The 14,937-nt window shown below is 38.3% G+C and overlaps 1 pseudogene; it reads right to left on the reverse strand.

Moving 5' to 3' along the window:
• Positions 1–4,990: 4,990 nt before the first annotated feature.
• The window catches only part of LOC135201679 (small ribosomal subunit protein uS5m-like), a 170,576-nt pseudogene continuing 160,629 nt past the window's right edge, over positions 4,991–14,937 (reverse strand).

The raw sequence follows: 14,937 nt of genomic DNA on the forward strand, positions 1-14,937 counted from the left end.
CTTTTCGGTGTGTCTCTTTTTTACAAATGATTGTACTTTATGAAAAGCAGCTACAGCATCCTTAATTTCTGCCGTTGTCATAGGGTCCTCCTCCTCCTCCTCGCCGCTGCTAGAGAACTCTTCTTGAACAACGTTATGTTTCATGGCCTCTTGTTGCTCCTCGAGGTCATTGATGTCGTCCTCGTCAACGACCAGCCACATGGACTTGCCGAGTGCAACGATCTCGTCAAGATCTGGTTGCGAAACAGTTTCAGGATCATCAACTGTTTCTGAATCTGCATCAGCTTCGCCCACGTTGGATCTCTCAAAGTCTCGGGCAAATACGGCATCAGGCCAGAGTTTCCTCCATGAAGAATTCGAAGGTTCACATCGAAACCTCCAGCCAAGCTTGATCGATGAGTCGGATGCATATGATGACATCAAAATGCTCCTTCCAAAATTCATGCAAGGTGAGGTTTTTGGTATCCGTGATGTCGAAACATCTCATGAAAAGATGTTTTGTATACAGCGTCTTGAAGTTCGATATCACCTGCTGGTCCATGAGCTGGAGGAGAGGGGTGGTGTTAGGTGGAGGATAAAGAACCTTGATGAAAGAATACTCCACTAGGATATCTTCCTCGAGTCCAGGAGGGTGAGCAGGGGCATTTTCCAACAACGGCAGACATTTCAAGAATTTCTTCACTGTCGGGCCAAAACATAGATTTACCCACTCCGTGAACAAAAGTCTCGATACCCAGGCTTTCGCATTAGCCCTCCACATCACCTGAAGCTTCTCCTTTAGCACTTTGTGGACCTTGAAGGCTCGAGGAGTCTAGGAATGATACACAAGTAGGGGCTTCACCTCACAATTCCCACTGGCGTTGGAACAAAGTGCGAGCGTAAGCCTGTCTTTCATAGGCTTATGCCCAGATAGCTTCCTATCTTCCTCCGTGATGTACGTCCGATGAGGCATTTTTTTCCAAAAAAGGCCAGTCTCGTCACAGTTGAAGACTTGCTGAGAACTGTAGCCTTCCTTGATTGTCATTTTGTCGAACGTCTTAATAAAGGCTTCGGCCACTTTCGTGTCCGAGCTGGCAGCCTCCCCATGCCGCACCACCGAATAGATCCCAGTCCGCTTACGGAATTTATCAAACCACCCCCGAGAAGCCTTGAAGTCTGGGGTTGGTGTCGATGTCCCTTCTCCTCCGTCGTCTTCAGCCTGGGCAATCACATCACCGATAATAGCGCTGGCCTTGTGGCAGATTGCCATCTCGGTTATCATATCGCCAGCGATTTCTGTCTTTAATTCATACAAGAAGCAGCCTCGCCATCTCATCATGCACGTGGCTCCTCTTGTTGGACAAAATAGTCACGCCCTTGGAAGGTGTAGCTGCTTTGATGGCTTCCTTCTGCTTAAGGACGGTGCCTATCATCGACGGATTTCGGCTATATTCCTTAGCGATCACACTCAACCGCATGCCAGCTTCATACTTTTTAATTATCTCCATCTTTGTCTCCATAGAAAGCATCCTCTTCTTTCCGTGAACTTCAGCAACATTCTTGGGACCCATGGCTAATTAAGTTAATCAAGTTCACACACAACACAATAAAGTAACTTACTATGAAGAAAGCAAAATCACTAGCACGAATTTGCGTTAACAAACGAAATCTATGTGAACGAATGAATTCCACGTGCGTACAATAACGCTAATGTGACAAAGTGATCGAAGGACGCTTTTACGTAGAGGGATGATGGGACAGATGTGACCAATAGGAGACCAGGAACCAATGGGAGAGCGGGAGGATGATGGCGAGTCTACTGAGTTGGCGGCATGCAAGTTTTAAAATTGTTCTCGCTGGTCCGGGCGAATCTCGGACTTTACCCTTACGTAACCTGAATTATTTTCGTATACAGAAGCAAAACAATTTTCGTCTTTGCTTTCATAACTTGGATTTTTCGTAAGTAGGGACTTCCGTATGTAGAGTTTCCACTGTATTAGAATCCATTTAGCGTTAAGAAATCCTGAAAAATATTTAACCTGTTGCATAACGTACACTTAATGCTAACTGAATGCACAAAATTTATATTTTGGCAGTCAATTATTAAACTCTAAACTGTTGTAAAACTGCTTGTAATCCAAGGTGAATACATACATACAAATGCTCAAGTACTAACTGAATTCTCGTTTGATCATAGAAAACTATTTTCAGTTTCGAATACGTCATTGCATATGAAGTATAAAGAAAAGATATGACTGTTTTAGAAGATTTGTAAAGTGCTGGAATTGAAAATCACCCATTCATGTGTAAGATGTTCTGTGTCATATCAGCCCAGTTACAATAATTCAAAAGGCTGCTAATCTATGATCAGGAGCAATTATTTTATCTATTCATAATATTTTGGTTCAGATGAAACAGAATATTAATTGATAAAAACAACTTTTACGGACCATTTAACAAACATTATCTAGAAAATTCACATACATTTCCAACGAATTTCTTTACCCCAAAAAAATAATTTACACCCAATGTGTTGCTATTCTTATTGGGTGTAGATATACAACAAAACATAATACGTATTGTGTTTAATGGATTTTTAGGGTAAATTTCTTTACAGTAACACTACTTCCAATGAAATTTTCAGCATGTTCGCCACTGAAATTTTTTAGCAGACATTTAGATTATCAATCTAGATACAGTTGAATACCAAAAAATTTAGGTCCGCCCTTGTGCCAAATTTATGATGGGTTACCTTCAAAATTTGGCCCTTAGTCAAACGAAACCCTTTTACCAATGATTGCTCTATAACTTTTTAATCAAAGTTACTATTCACACTTTATGACATTTTTATTTAATATTTTCACAGCTCAAAGGACATTTTTTTTATACATTTACTGCCAGTAATTTAGATGGAATGAATCATTTGCAAGCATCTGTGAGCTTTAATTCTATCATTTGTCGACCGTTGTACACAGTTATGTATCTTTAATAAGTTCACATTTTGAGGTACTGTACTTTATTTTGGCATACTGTGATGTGTATCATCATCATCGATCTGATTTTACTGTAATTGTAATTTTAATGTTTTTGTTATAAATTCTTTAATTTCTTACAATATTCATTATCTAGGTTTTCCCATATTGTTGATATCCCAAGTTGTTTTTTAAAGCTTGGAGTCTATTTGAAATTTTTGTACCTAGGTAAAAATATCGTCAAGCATTCTTGTGCCACTCTAGTCCATGATGTGGTCACTGGGAACACAATTCCTGTATTTCTGAAGCTTAAAAGTGATCGCGCATCACAATGTTTTTAAAATGTCCTAATAAAAAATATGTACTGTAAATGAGAGAAATATATTTTTGCTTGAATCATCATTCATTATTTGTTAAAAATAGGTGCAATTTTTCATTTAGTATTATCATTATACTTTGGCATTTGCCATTTTTAATAGAATTATTTATTTTTATAGCTCATATTAGTATTTTTCCCTTCTTAAAGCAATCTCATTTCATGCTTGACCATTAATCAATAAAAAAATATGTAACATGCACATTGCCTGTACACTGTTGTTTTGAAATTCTTCAATTCATTGAATTCAAACAAAAAGGTTCCAATCAGATTTTTGTGTTAGTTTCACCAAACCACATTTTATTTTACTTCACATGGAATCACATATAATTCTTAATTCACAAGTGTACTGATCTGTCCATTTTGCAATTCCAGTATTCTTTAGTGCTCTTACTGGCAGTTATTATAACTTCTACGGCTTTAAAACAATGAGTGGAGAAACCCAAACTTGTATTATCCGTTACTGTTTGCTAGTGTCTATAAATCTTTTCCACTAAATTACAGGTAGCATAAAATCTATGCAAGTATGTATGAGTATTCTATTTAATGTCTTCATTAATAATTGACAACTATCAAAGAAATTACCATACAGTATGTACAATTCTTATGTAATGAACCAAGTTTATCATATATTCAGCATTTAAACTTTCAATTTATTTTGAGACCAAAATCGGGATTAACAGCAAAGCTCAATTATAATATTGTAATTTTAAGTATGACATTTAATTATAAATGCAGTACCTGAAGCAGTTGATATGTTAATATAATAGTCATATTATACAGTAAAAGTAAAGTTTTCAAATTTCAAATTAATTTTTTATCAAATCTCTACCAAACTGGTAGTAGTTTGATACTGTGCTGTCCAGTACTCATTTTCATAAACTTTATACTATTCATATTATCTTAACAGAATAATTTCACTCCTCAGAGATCGATCACGAATTGAAAAAATCTTTTATCTTCTTCACCTCAAAAATTTTATTTCTTGGCTATATAGTACTTAGATAAAAGTTTACTGTATTTTTCTCATCACTTCTTCTCTGTATGGGGGACCCGAGTAATTTGCTGTTATGAAATTTAATTAAAACCACCGTTAAAGTAAGTTTTGCTTTTGTTTCACTTATTTCTGTTTAATGCATAAAAAACTAATTTAGTCATTGGTCAGAATGGGCCTTTTTTTCATTCATGAATCATGAGAGTAATCTTGTTTTGCAGCAGTTTTGGTCTTAAATATCTTATTTTATAATTCACTTCTATTTTAACAAGTATTCAGTTCCTTTATTTTAATTCATTTATAGACATTATTTCAAGGAACAGAATTCATTATGATTAAGGGTGGTAAGGATTAAAATCATTATTGAAGGGTTAAAGACATGCTCCTTGTTTGATGATACTTGCTTTCCTTGTACTAAGGAGTTATAGATTAAATTTACTTACGTTACTCCTGGGGTTGTAAAACTACAACCGGGGAAAATTCCAGTAACCTTCTGAAAACGATAATACAGTAGTCGTATTTGAGATAAAACCTCTTTTTGCTTCTCATATGATTTTGTTGGAATTACAATGTACAAAAAGGACAAGTATAACAATATTCTCAATAGTATATCAGTTGCACTGGAGAAAATCATTAACTTGTCTGTACCTGATGATCAACAAATAACACTGCCCATTTACAAAATTTTATTGTGGGTTTTATGTACAAAAAACATTTTTAATCAGTTTATACAGTAGAGTCAACCAGGCAAATCTTTCTGGAGGCTGTGCATACAACATAAATAATTCATACAGCTAATCTTTAAAACAAGCTGCGTCTGAAATCAAATTGTACTTTTTTCAACATATTACATGCTTTTTCTATTTAACCAAAAGTACAAACCTTGAAGCAGCATATTCTGATGACACCCTGGCATTGAAGCCTTGAAAAGAAAACTAATGTACATAATGCCTTATATATTTCTTGCTATGAAGGCATTTGAAAAATTTATTCTTCAGCCTCTTCCTTTTTGATAAAACCCCCTCTGCACTCCGGGTACTGATCTGCATAAAAACTACGAATATCGCCATATTCCAGAATTAATTGCTCTCTGACCTGGAAAACAGAACCACAAGTTTATAAAAGCAATCTATAACTTTTAATGTTACAACAACTAATTACTGTAGGTGAGGAAAACTGTTCTAACACCTAAAATTGAAAAATGTTTCATATTTCAAGTCTCAAACCATAAAATAAAACCATAATATAAAGTTTTAAATGGCCTTCAATTTTAAGAACACAAAATTTACATTTTAAAACCCAATTCAAAATTATAGCTGATACAACCATAACGAAAAAAAGTGAGGAAATACTATGTGATATGATGGGTGTTGTCTGATCTTGAACCTGTCACGTAGGACAAATGCTGCCTGACTTCAAATAACAAGTGTGAAGAAGCCCATCTCTTTGAGTTTTTCAATTATATTCGTTAAATCTTTTGCAATGACTATTTAAAATCTCACTCTTGGGCAATTTCTTTAAAATCACAAACTCACATTTAATTTTGGACGTGCTCTGTTAGCAGCCATGTTCTGTTAGAATCCTTAGGCAGATTATCTTGTTTTGGTATTGAATGAATGTATGAAAGAAATTTGGGCCATTTGGCCCAACACAGGGATTTTTGCACTGTCATGGCCCATCATGGAGCTAAGAGGCCATTTTACACTGCCACAGCATAAATATATTTATAAATTTTAATTAAAAAATAAGTTATGCAGGCAAGTGCACATACCATGCATACACATGTACAACTTTTAAAGATATAAAAATATTAATCCAAAATAAATTTGTGCATTAAAATACCAATTGCTCTCTTAAAAAGGGCCATAAGACACCACCTTTTCATGTTACAGTATTGTTGGGTGGACATGTTGGAGGTCTCACGTTTTTTACCAAAAATGAAGGTTTTTTCGCCCCTGGTGGTTATCCCTCTCAGAAGGCAATATGTTAATATTGTGTCTACGTAATACCCTGCATGTAAGCCGGACAGTGTTGTGTAAGTGTAGATATATTAACAGTATATGTTCTGCTCCAATCAGTGCCTTCAAAATCTTTCAAATTACCGCTACTCTAGGCCTATTCGCCCTGGGAAGTTGGTAAAAGTGTACAGTGTATTTGCTAGTGCTTGACTCTCCCTTTACCACGCATATATCATCCAACCAACCTCCAACCATCGTGCAAGTGTCCCTGGCACCTATCAATACCTGTGCCCCACACACAAGTTCCGTAATCGCGGACAATTTTCTTTACTTTATAGTACAGTACCAATTGAACCATTCTGACATTGAGTCTGCTTTTAAACCTGTCATTGCAGCCTTCTCAGATGAAGAAATTAAAATTGCATATACAAATGCAAAGACCTCATACCAGAAAACATTCACCAGGAGCCATTCTGTGAAAAACCTGTCCTCTCAAAAGAAGATATCATATATTACTTGGCTAAGGAACTGCTCGTTGGAAATCTATGCCAATGACCCTTAGAATCTGCCTCCAAAGGGGCCTAATGATCTAAGCCTACCTGCAGTGTACCATACAGCAGGAAATGCCTTCCAAACAGCAAAATTCCTCTTGGAAAAAATGGGAAAAACTCTAAAAAAAATTGAGGAAACAAATGATAAATTTTCATGGATCTGGGATGTGATAAAAGGATTACAAGAATCGTTCAACAGTCATAAAACTGTGGAAACAACAATCTCTCACAAATCTGAGATGCAAGCAAAGGAGTGGAGGAATCATTGGACAAGCATACAGCAAGCCACCAGACTCCTTAGAATGTGGCATCTATTAACTACCTTGCCTCCAGCAACACGACAGAAATGAGAGTGCGACACAAAGTCAAGATGGCCATACCCTCCTAAGTGGGAACTGCCCTCTCTCCCTTGGATGAAGCACCCACACCACCTATATACCTCCAGAAGGGCACCGGTAGACTTTTTAACTCCTTTCCTCCAGTGCCTCCAGTGGAAGACAGATCCTCAGTGATGATCACCAGCCCTTGTGAGTCTTCCAACCCTATCTCTCCCCCCAACGCCCCATCGTGGATGATGGATCATGAGGGGTCTGGCGGCTAGCAGAAACAAGCAAGTAGAATAAAGGAAACACCCTCTTGTTTGCCTGCTGACCCAAACCCCAACAAACATGAATCACCTCACCTGAAACATGAGAAGAGATGTCACTTGATTCACAATCTACGTTCATGGGTAAAGCTAGAAGCCATAGTAGAGCAAATTTTCTCATGGTCACCGACCCCTTCATCTCCCATGCAAATTAAACAAAGTGGCTCAAAGGATTACCTGCCTATTTCAGCACCTTGATGTTCTTAAAGGTGATAATTTCGGTCCTAACATAAGTCTCGAGATATATAACTTAACCCTGGATCCGCACCCGCCAATAGGGAACTTACATACACCCCAGGCAGGGGTTTAGGAGCAAGCTTGTCTTCTATGCAAGTGCTAGCCAACCTCCCATGGCGAGTGACTGCCCAGCCCCCTAGCTAACCCCCCATCCACCCAAATGATCAACTATTTCATTGCCATCTTCATGAACTGCCATGAATACATGCTATAATCTCTTGGAATATTTTTGGCCTCAAGCACAACATTCCTCTCCTAAACATCTGCAAAAACTTCAAAGGCATCATTGCATTGCAGGAAACACTACTCTGGCCACATGACCTTGTCATCTCTGATTCAGTACATGAAGACCTCAAAGCTTTCTCAACCTCATCGATGTAAATTACAGATCAAATCGTAGCCAGTCACCCGAAAGGGGGCCTTTCTTTCCTGTGGCACAAATCATTAGACAATCTGGTAAATGTGATGACCTACAGGAATGACAGTAAGGGACTCTTAAGATCCTAAATAATTAATGTTTCCCAAGAAATAATAAAAATTTTGGCCAATACTGCATGATCCTAGGTGAGTTACACAGTATTATTCATGATTCTCCTGCTGATCATATTTGTATAATTGGGGACCTTAATTCTCAACCCACAAAACAATTTTTAAAGAACTTAATCACTTCTGTCAAAATCATGCTCTCCAAATTAGCAATGGAATGCTCCTCCCTCCCTCCCTCCTATTTCTATGTACAAAGTAGGACGGACACAATTACAACCTCCTGGCTGGACCACTGCATCAAGTCTCCACAATTTCATGATTCTGTTGTGACCTGCAATATTTGCTACGATCTTTCAAAGGGCTACGATCACATCCCTTTACAGGTGTCATTCAGTACCCTATCCCTCACTACCGAGAACCTCCTAACTGATCACCCACCATGTGTTAACAGGGATTTTACAAACCAACAGAAAACCAAATACTTAGGTGACCATGGAAACCAGGTTGTGGTCAACAGTCAAACTGGCAAACGCCTTACTTTGTACTAACACAAAATGTAAAAATGACTACCACAGGAGAGATCTGAAATAATTCTTTTCGAACAAAATTTCCGCTATACTTGCCTCCGGCAAGCTACCTTTAGAATTCGTCAAGGCAGTTCTCTTAATAAACCTGGCTGGAATGATTTGGTTAAAGATTTGTATACTAATTCACAAAAAATGTTTTTACTATGGAGGCAAAATGGTAGCTCGAGGGAAGGACACTGCATTGCTAAGGTGAGAATGCAGTTCAAATTGGCTCTTAAGCACTGTAGAATATATGAAAAACAACTAACAGCCGAAGCAATGTCTAGAAATTTAGAATCTAGTAATTATCCTCATCTTTAGAAAGACATTCAGTCCTTAAATCCCAAAACTAAAATGCTATCATGGAGAGAGTGGAGAGTGGGTGAAGTCGTTGGTGACAAGGATATCGCAAGAATGTGGGGCAATCACTTCAGCAACATCCTGAATTGCATAAACGATCAAAACTCCCAAAGGTATGTAGGTAACCTCTTTACTGATAACATTTATATTTCATTTAGCAGATCGTATTACACTAGGTAGCATCAGCGATGCCATAAACAACCTACCTAATAACGAATCGCCCAGCTGTGATGGTCTTCTCGTGGAATCTTTCAAATTTTGTCACTTGTTAATTTACATTTTGCTAGTTGCACTATTCAATGCTTGCATAATTCACCAGTTTCTTCCTGACTCCCTACTCTTTGTTTACTTAATACCATCAATCAAAAACAAGCTAAAGGCTGCAGCTGACCCTGGCAATTATCACCCAATTGCAATCAACATTAATTGCGTCAAAGATACTTGAGTCGATTCTATTATACATATCAGTGTTAAGTGAACCCCCGTATTTGCGGACTCACATATTCGCGGATTTCTCTCTAGAACATATACCCCCATTATTTGTGGGAAATTCATGTATTCACAGTACTTTTCTATGAGAAATATCCACAATTTCATTATTTTTTTTATCAATTTCATCATAAAATGCACTTTAGTGATAAAACTTAAAAAAAGCCAGGTATAAACATCTTTAGTGGGTTTTCTAACTTTTAACTAACAAAATAGGCAGTTTTAGGCATTTTTATTAAAGGGGTTTCAACAACTATTCGCATGTCTGGTACGCAACCCCGGCGAATACAGGGGGGGAACATTGTAGTAGGAATTATTCTATTTTTATTTTTTGTATTGGTGAAATGTGGTCGACATTCAATGTATGGGAAACATCTGTTTGATTTTAGAAATGTCTTCATGTATTTCAGTTGTGTTGCGACATCAGAGGATGTGACGTCATAGAAGACAAGATGGTGGCGGCGTGTGGTGGAAAGGTAAACAATAACAAAGAATGCAGAAGAGGACACGCGGATCTGGTGTTTGGATTGGTAGTAAAGAGCTCTCTGTCTTGTAGGAGTTTGTGGGTTGTAAGTCCTGTTGTGTGTTGTTCAAAGTCTCAAGCTGTAGTATACGTACTGGGACCAAAAAACGTGAACAGGTGGGTATATTGCACATTTGTGTCGAATAGGAAAGATTAGGCTTGGTATTCAAACTGGTACCAGCAGCATGGTCGGAGCAGATAGTGAATAAGGGAGATGTGATGGAGAAGGGATTGTCCGAAATTTAGCAGGATACAAGATGAGTTCAAAGGATAGAGAGAACAAGTCAAAGATTGGCTAGTGGTGTGTGGAGAAGTAAAATAACTGGGGTTACAGATAGGAATGATTTTAAAAGGGAAAGCCCTAGAAGTAGCGGAAGGAATAGATAGAGATGAAATGAAAGGAACAGAGAGTTTAAAGATAATCCTATCCAAACTAGATGAAGTTTATCTAAAAGACACGCTGATGGAGAATTACAGTAAAATGAAAAACTTTTTAAAAATAGGAAGAGAATCTGGTGAAAAGATGAGAGACTTTTTAATTAGGTACAAAAAGGCAGAATCAGAGTGTAACACAGCAATGGGGAAAAGCATGCTTGAAGGAGAAGCTAAGGGTTTTCAGGTATTGGAACAAGCAAATCTCACAGAAAATAAAAAAACAAATAGTATTAGCAGTGTCACAAATAATGAAAAGAATATTTGAGGGAATGGTGGGGATCAGAAGGCAATGGGAAATCTGGGAGAGAGCGAAGGAAGACCAAAGATACCGGGGAAAATAGAACTGAGGTAGGGGTGGATGAAATCCTATAAAATAGAAGGGAAAGTAACATTATGTGTAATATGCAAATCAGAGCATTGGGCTAGGGATTGTCCTCTGAATTTTCAAAATACAAAGAAAATAGAAACAATACAAGAAGAAGAAAATAAGCAGAAAACAGTAACTGGACCAGAAGTAGTAGTAGTTTGTGTAGGATAAGTTAGTAAAATAGAGGAAGAGTCTTGGGAAGTGGTTGATGCAATTTTAGACACAGGATGTAAATCGATAGTTTGCGGGGAATTGTGACTAGCACGCACTCTCATGAGTTTGAGTCACAAAGAGTTAAGGAGAATGGAAGATACTAGGACAGCCTAATAAAGTATTTAATTTTGGGGAGTCATCTTTTTTAAATTTTGGGGAGTCATCTTTTAAGTCAAAAGGAGTAATGGAAATATCAGTGTTATATTAGAGGTAGTATTAGGGGAGATGAAGGTAAAGTTAAGAGAAAACAAACAAGGTCATCTAAGATTACCAATAAGGAGGAGGAAGGTAGATGAATTATTATTGGAAGGTTGGAAGGGAAAGAGTCTGAGGGAAATTAAAGGCACAAGGATGAAAACACATCTAGTTTGGCCATGGAAGTGGACATAAAATATGGAAGCTAACAGAGGCAGCACAATGGAGTGATGGTTTGATAGAGAAAGAAAAGGAGGAAATAAAAAAGTTACTACCAGACTTGATTAGAAATTGTGAGGTATGTAAAGATACAAAAAAAAAAAAACAGCTAAACCAGTAGTAGGATTTTCTTGGAGCAAAACCTTAAATGAAGTTGCAGCAATGGATGTGGGAGAGGTAGAAGAGAGAAAGTTCTTGGTAATGGTAGATATGGCGACAAGGTATTGTCAGGCTTTTTGGATAAAAGATAAGAAACCAGAAACTATAATAAAGACACTTCTTGATGGTTGGTTTGCTTTATCTGGGACACTCGCTATCACCATTCAAGACCACCACCGTCAGGGCCTATGTCAGGAGGGCCCTCTCGCACTGTTCGACGTGGCAGGACACACACCTCGAACTCGACCGAGCATCCCAGATGCTAATTAACAATGGGTACTCGAACAAACTCGTAAACCGAGAAACTCGAGCCGCCCTTGACAAGTGGTACATGACGGAGAAGAGAGAAGGAACATTCCGCCCCCGGAGGATATCAAACTTTTCTATAAAGCCTTCATGCACCACCAATACAAGGAAGAAGAAGCAGCCATGAAGAAAATAATAGAGGACCACGTCCGCGCCATGGAGGAAGGAAAGAGAGTGTCCCTCATTATTTACTACAAGAATCGGCGTACGAAAGACCTCCTGATGAAGAACAACCCCTCCCCACCGGCAGGAGACCCCCTGAAGCAGTCCAACGTCGTCTACGGATACGTATGCCCCGCCCAAGGATGCCCTGGGATTTACATCGGCATGACGACGATGCGCCTGTCAAAAAGGATTTCCTGCCACGCCCAGGAGGGCGCCATTAGGCAGCACGCCCTTGCAGTACACCGCAGAAACATCACGAGAGACGACATCGTCAGGAATATTAAGATCATCGGGAGAGCACCTGACCCACGACGTCTGCGTCTCCTAGAAGCGCTGCTCATCATCGAGGAAAAGCCTCCCCTCAATACCACCCAAGAAGCGTTCCTGATACCGACGTGTGTGAGGAGGACCACACCCCTCTCCCCTAACGAAAGTACCAGCGCGCATGGAACGAACACCGGACATGAGAATAATACCAGGGGTGACGTCACGCAGGTAGAAGCCAATCAAGAGGCTCCCGGTGATACCCCCTACCTGAGAAGGTCTGCAAGACTCGTCAACGCCCGCCGTATGAGTCACCTTCCCAGGAACCAATAAAAACTCGACCTACCGGAGAAGTGCTCTGACCGTAGTGGAGAGCTCGCAACACCACGATAAAAGGAGAAGGACTCGCCACTGGAATTCAGTCCCTCAGCAGTTATCGCTTGATAATGTCCTGTCGATCAGGAGGAAACGTCGCGTTAGAGAGAGAGAGAAGAGAGAGAGAGAGAGAGAGAGAGAGAGAGAGAGAGAGAGAGAGAGAGAATTGTATAAGCAATAATAAATCAAATGACTCAACCGAATTTTACCATGCCCTTTGGTGCGTTGCTCGCCAGTCTAAGCAACAACGAGAAAGCCGTCATCAGAAAGATAGAGAAGACTCTTTATAAGATTAATAGTGCTGAAGCAGCAGTCATTTTTAACAAAACATATTATTATTATTATCATTATTATTATTATTATCGTTTTACCCAAAATCTAGGTACATAATTTTTTGGGGAAGGCCATAGTTTCTTCTTCTGCTTACAAACTGGGAGCAGCATACCAGAACGCACCCAACCAAAAGTAACCTACTTCACTGAGCTCACAATGGTGCATTGCTAGCATCTAAAATATACTTTGTATGAGGTAAGTTGTCTGATCCCTACACAAACTGAAATATCTTCAACCATTCATATCTGTACTGATTTTATACTCCACTACTAGTAACGGTGGGGGACATAACTTTCTTGCCACTTTCATAACATATACAAACCAATCAGCCTTTTCATGTCAATGTCTGCGACTGACATATAACTTTGCTGGTCTTGTTACTGTGAGGTGCCATTGCTTACTATCACTGCAATTACTCTTGTGTTTTATAAGTTCTTGCTTCCTTTTTACTTCACATCAGACTGGGTGTTAACACGGCTGTTTTTACTTCATATCAAACTGGATTTCAACAGGGTTGTCTTTTGGGTGTTCATGGTCCTAATGTGCTGTTTTGGCGGGGTGCCATTCTTTAAGGACAGGACTTTGATATTAATACCACTTAATAAGGTGACTTGGGACATCTCCAAACCGCATATGATTTTCGCCTCTGACCTTCGGTTTTGTGACGCCAGGGCGATTTATCCCGAAAATAACCATTTTTCAAATTCTATCTCCTCCCTTGATATTTAATATTAAGACCTGGGATTACTACTATATATAGACCTGATGTAGACCTCCAATCGAATGAGTTTTTTTTCTAAAAGTCATTTTTTTGCTAGATATGAATTTTTCATTATGGTAAAAAAATAAACCCTATAAACTAGGTAAACAAAATTTATAAAATAAAGACGAAATAAAAATTGGAAAAAAGGGCTTCATTTGATTGTTCTATGATGTCTTTCTGAGTTATATACCAAATTCCATTGTTATAGCTTTAAAACTAAGTGAGAAGATAGATTTTGAAGGTCAATAACTATAGTTTTGAGATACGGGCGTTCAAAGTTTTTCTTTGTATTTTTTTAAACGACCAATGTTAATAAAATAATGATTATTATGAATGTGTATTTCTTTTTGTGTATTAATAAACCAAAACTATTTTATTTATCATAATTTTAATCATAAATGATGATCCCTTTGCTCATATATCTTAGCTTGGGGCACTGCGTCAACTCTCTCTCTCTCTCTCTCCTTCACTAACTCGCTTATTACAGCGAATTTTCTTCTTCTGTATGTTAGCTAGATGTTTTCCTAGTATTTTCCGTTTTGGCATGATGAAATTCTTGCCGAAACAAAGATAAGCAAACGTAAATGCAAGAGAATGTCAAGAGGTGAAATTCGAAGTTGTACTCTCTTTTTACAAAGACAGTGTTAATAAATCATGATTATTATGAATTTCATATTCCTTTTTGGGTATTAATAAACCAAAACTATGTTATTCTCATAAATTAAGATCCCTTTGCTCAAAGATCGTAGCCTGGGGACAGTGTGACGTGTGCTTCAGGCAAGACGGGGACGTTTACTTACTAAGCAACCCTCTCTCTCTCATCTCTCTCTCCCCCTCCCCTCTCTCTATCTCTCTCTCTCTCTCTCTCTCCTCTCTCCACCAAACTACACTAATATCGCATATATGATGATATTCTGTAATCATATTAGAGTGAATTTTCTTTGTCTTTATGTTAGCGAGATGTTTTCCTTATCTTTTCCTCAATGGCATGATGAAATTCTTGCCG

Source organism: Macrobrachium nipponense, chromosome 28 (assembly GCF_015104395.2).
Source record: "Macrobrachium nipponense isolate FS-2020 chromosome 28, ASM1510439v2, whole genome shotgun sequence".
Lineage (NCBI taxonomy): Eukaryota > Metazoa > Arthropoda > Malacostraca > Decapoda > Palaemonidae > Macrobrachium > Macrobrachium nipponense.